At 38.1% G+C, this 5562-nt stretch overlaps 1 pseudogene; it reads left to right on the top strand.

Moving 5' to 3' along the window:
• The first annotated feature begins 769 nt into the window (after positions 1–769).
• Positions 770–1296, top strand: LOC145002982 (ATP-dependent Clp protease proteolytic subunit 6, chloroplastic pseudogene; annotated as a pseudogene).
• Positions 1297–5562: the final 4266 nt, after the last annotated feature.

Here is a 5562-nt window from a genome sequence, read left to right as displayed (position 1 = left end):
GTTCTAAATGATCATTTTCTACATTTTTTCTTAGGTTCTTTTTTATTTGTTTGATTAAAATTTTAGTAAATTGCGCTTGTTTGTAGCTGTAGGTATGTTTTTTTTTTTTTTAGTTTGATGCAAGATTAATGGTTACTTTGACACTCATTTGATGTAAGTTTTCATTTGATCTTTTCTTTTTTAGCTTGGGATGAAATCAAAATTGGGTTAATATCTCTATTTATCAATCTGTTTTCCATATTTTCACCATTCCTTTATATTTTTCCTTATACAGGGATTGATTTTGTGAGAAACAAGAATATGGCCTTTGCACCGAAGAAAGTCACTATACCGCTAGAAGACATAAACTTGTTCTAGGGCTTGATCTATCAACATATTTTTATATCTTGTTTCCTTGTAAGTTGCATTTTAACTTTCATTATGCATGCCATCCGGAGCAAACAAGCATATATTTAAAGTCTACATGTTTTCCCATGCCTTTATAATTCAGATTTATCATCATATATTACAGAAGAAGCACTTAGCACCTCCTAACATTGGAAGAATTTTGAATCTTGAATTGAAGGCTTTGATAGGTTATGGAAAAGTTATTAAGGTAATTGGATTCTTTCTTGTGGAAATACAACAAGCTGAATCAGAAATTAGAAATGTACATTCAGGTTTAGTTTTCAGAATTAGTTGTCATAATTTATGAAAGAATATGAGGTGAAGGGAGGCATATAAGGTGATCAAACTTCTCATTTTGCTAAGAGTGTATACAACTAAAATAATGCCGATTGTACAATCTAGTTGTAGCAAGAAGAGGGGCTTCACCCATATGACAACTTCAGGTGGACCTTTGGATCTTTCTACAGTATTATTCAGGAACCATATTGTTTTTTTTGGCCAACCAATCAATTCACAAGTAGTTCAACAAGTTATATCAAAGCTTGTTACTGTAGTCACAGTAGACAACAAGGCATATATTCTGGTATGACTTCATTTATTTTTAGTTATATACGTGTTTTTCTTATGCAACTTTAATAAAAACTACATATAAAGAGTCTTACATATTGACTTTTTTGTTTTCTTTATTAGGTGTATGTGAATTGTCGTGGTGTTAGCATCTATTATGTGTTCACAATCTATGATTGCATGTCTTGGGTAAGATTAAATAGCATGTTTCACATTTCCTGTTGTATTTAGTGAAACTAATTTGAAAAATAGGCATTAATTTTAAAATTTTAATATTTAATATCTTGTCAGATAAAACCTAAAGTTAGGGCAGTGGCTTTTGAAGTTGCTGCAAGTGAATGAGCACTTCTTGCTGGTGGAGTAAAGGGCATGAGATATGCAATGCCAAAGCCCAAATGCATGTATTATGTTACATTAACCACAAAGTGGATGTGGGCAATAGCAATTTACTTTGCTATTTTTTGCATTTAAACTTCTTTTACTAGAAATAAGGTGAAGTAAGTGTGTTTTTGATTATTAAAAAAGTCGATCTTCAAAATGTGGCATTGATGATTGGATTATGTTGATTAGGAACAAATGAAAAACTTGAAATGTGAGATTAGAGGGAAGAAATTTCAGATGCATCTACTGGAGCAACGGATGATCAGTTCAATTGAGATGAATACACATAGTTTAAATAGCTTTGAGACATCTTAGGTAATATGTGAATCTACATAACATGTATGATCGATTTAACTAATGACACCACTAATATTTAAAAAGCTATATAAAGGTTCAACAATGTTCTATATATGGTTATTAACTTTTTTTTGTTACTTCTTCTTAATATATATTCTTATATTACTGATTTATTGTCTCAATGTGCATATATGTGTCTATTTAGGTTCCCTCCGAGCTTGTTACTTTATAGATTTATTATTATAATAAACATATAAAATAGCATTTTTAGGGCCAATTCCTATCACGTTTGACAAGTGCAGGAAATATCAAGAAATATTAGCATACTTAATTGATTTGACATGATAAAAACATAATTTACTTTTTCTTAACTATATAGCTCATTTTATGTCCCCAAGTGCAGGAAACATGTTGAAAAAGAGTCGACAATGGTTGATGCATCTTCAAGTGGTGAGGTTGCAAAGCTTAAAGCTACCATGTAGATTATCAAAGGAGAAATTAATCATGGGTTCCTTTTAATGTGGTGCATGTTTTGTTTTTCTATAATAAATATTATGCAATATAAGCAATGTATTAAATTTACTTATTATTGGAATGATTATTTGTATTGAACATATTAGTGCAATGAATTGTCTTTCTTATTTATTATATTTTATTTTATATTACGAGACTTTTAATGTGTTATTTAATTTGAAAATTACCAAATCAATCAAAATATACAAATTTTAAAACATTTAGATTTTGACGCACAAAAATGTGTGTCTTTTTTCTTTATGACAGGGGATGTTGATGATACGCAATGCGAGTCGTAAATGTGCGTCGTAAGCTTATGACATGCAAATGTGTGTCGTCGTCTTTATGGCAGGGCCTTTCTTGACATGCATTGTGTGTCGTAAGAGCACGTCTTAAGGTTATGACACATAAATGTGTGTCGTCTTACTTTATGATAGGGCCTTCATTGACTTGTATTTGCATGTCATCTATGGCTTTTATGACACACAATGCGTGTCATTAAAGGGTGTTTTTGTAGTAATGCATTAACCTGGTGAGAAGACTCACCTCAGCCTACTATTGAAAATACCGCTCCGCTACCGATCCGGAAAATCTCACACTGAATATACATAAATTAACTTAATTAGAATTAGGTCACAACTCAAGGCATATGCCCAAATCCTAGGTCCAAAATCCTTTAATAAGTCCCAAAAGTCTTTCTACATTAATGGGCCTAACATCCACGACCCACAACAATTATAGGCCTTAAGGACCAAAAGTCCCAATTATGCTACCAATGATCCAATAATAAATTTCGGGGCCCAACTGATCTAATATGTCCAGTCCCAAGGTCACTTAGGGCCCAAATGCCTCAAAAGCCCAACGGAAGCCCAAAGTCCACTGGAAGCGTACCTCTTGCGTACCTTATCAGTACGCTCACCATACTACGCTTCTAGACAGTATACGCAGCGTACAGACTAGTACACCCAACGTACAAACCGATTTTGTACAAAATCCATAAAGTGCTTAATTCGTTAATACATTTTGTCCAAAAACCGATCTAGATCCTTTCTATGGTCCCAGGTCATTAATTTGGCAACCTTATGCCTTTGCATGCAATATGGGAACCCAACACTATATTTAAGCCATTAAGACTTCCTTTAAGACCTTAAACTCTTGCATGGTGCCATAATAACCATCAAGTTAGCATTTTTATGCTTTCAACATGGAAAAGGACCTCAGATCTAACATTTATCACCTTTGGAGTTGCTCAAACTCACATAAGAGGACCCATGGACCAAAAATGGACTCATTACTAAACCCTAACTTTAACTAGTAAAAGAATGAGCAAGATATGGAGTTCTACCTTTAAGAGCTCCTCTGATTGCTCAAGATGCAGGATCCAAAAGCTTTCCCACATCAAGGCTTGATTACCACCTCCTTCATATTGTTAATCAACCAAAAAGGGGTCACTCAAGGCAATATCAAGCTCAAAAATCACACTTAAGGGTATCTAGGTTTCAGGGACCTTTGATGGTAGTGGAGGTTGGTAAGGAATAGGGTCTAAGGTCATAAATGAGCTTAAATAGTGAACAATTCCAATAATTACGGTTTTGGTCGTCGTCCTCGTACGCCCTGCGTACATGCTCGTACGCCCCGCGTACGAGCCTCAGTCACCCAATGCATGTGCGAGTGTATGCTAAGCGTACATACATATACGCCCAACATACAGAGGGTCCGAAATTTCCAAAACAAAATACTTCAAGGGCATAAACAGATACCTAGATTTTTGAATATTACAACTCTTCCCCACTTGAATTAGCCTTCATCTTATCCTCCGACTCCTAAGTCCATTCGGATCCCCTCCGGTGTTGCCATTGCACATTCACTAGTCTCATCACTTTGTTATGAAGAGTGTTAGTTTTTCTATCCAGAACTACAATGGGCTTCTCGACATAGTTCAAGCTCTCATCCATCCGAATGTCATCCAACGAAATAACAACAACCTTATTTAGCACACACTTCACAACTGAGACACATGAAAAGCCCAAAATTTAAGACCAAAAATTTCTTTTAATAAAACATTACTTAAAGCAAAGTCATCATTCCAAAACATAATATGAGTATAAGTTTTCAAAACACATGTTCATTATCAGAGTAAACATTCCCAGGTTGTCTAATCTATGGTGTGTGCCATGCGATCACCCTGAGCTCTTCCTTCCGCTACCGGAAGTACCTGAAACCAAAACTGAAAACCTTAAGCACGAAGCTTAGTGAGTTCCCCACCCTACCACATACCATGCATAACCACATACTGCATATACTGGGCCACACCCGCTACCTTGGGCCTCGCCCGCTACAACGACCCCACCGCTCCAGGCCCCGCTTGGCTTCGAGCCCCGCTCGGATACATATATGTTTTACTTAGGCCTCGCCTGTCACAGGGCCTCGCCCACCAACAAATAATAACACATAAACATTTCACAACACATAACTAAACACATGCAACTGGTTCTGTCCTAAGGCCTCGCCTATCCTGGGCCTCGCCCATGTCCTGCTACTGATGAGTCATGGAACCCCGTTCACGCTCCTAATGGTAGTGAGGTACGGGCCTAGCCCACTCTCACTCCTGTTCTAGTTTGGGCCTCGCCCCTGTTCTACTACTAATGAGATATGGAACCCCATCCACACTCTGCTATTGGTGAGATACGGGACCTCGCCCACACTCACCTCCCTACCAGGAACATACATGTATCACACAGACAACAAGTATAATCTAGCATATAAACGAATCCTTGGGCACCCGCCCGCTATTATTGGACCTCGTCCTGAATATCATACTAGCATACTGTGCCTAGGGCTAACCCCCAGGTCTTCTACTTATAACTACATGGGCCGACATTGTGGCCTTAGACCCATTCACACAAAGGGAAACTCACCTGCACTGGTTGAACTTGCTGATGATCTCACTAGCTGCTGCCCGGCAACTCACTGAACTCCTGCTCCCCTTGCTCCCCAAACTACCAATATCAAAGAAATACTGAGTCTAACTGACACTCGAAAGACAACCAAGTCAACCCTGGTCAAAGTCAACCTTCCAGGTCAACCCTACTCGCCGAGTCACCATACTGACTCGCCGAGTTCAAAATGTTCAGATTCCTTCCATTCGCGTCTCGACTCGCCGAGTCTACCGATTTCTGAGTCCTGACTTGTCCAACTCACCGAGTCTCCACCTGACTCACTGATTCGAGTCTCAACTTGAAGGGTTTGGGGTTTCGCAACCTGACTCGCCGAATCTAAGAACAGACTTGCCGAGTACAAGGCAATCTTCATCTGACTCGACGAGTTGTTCATCCCACTCGTCGAGTTGCTCCACATCTTCATGCTACTCGCCGAGTCCACTCAAAGGACTCGCCGAGTCCATTCAAATCCCTTTAC

Source organism: Lactuca saligna, chromosome 6 (genome assembly GCF_052625555.1).
Source record: "Lactuca saligna cultivar CGN05327 chromosome 6, ASM5262555v1, whole genome shotgun sequence".
NCBI classification, from domain to species: Eukaryota; Viridiplantae; Streptophyta; class Magnoliopsida; order Asterales; family Asteraceae; genus Lactuca; species Lactuca saligna.
Note: the sequence above shows the minus strand (reverse complement) of the source record. Positions and strands in the feature narration are given on the sequence as shown.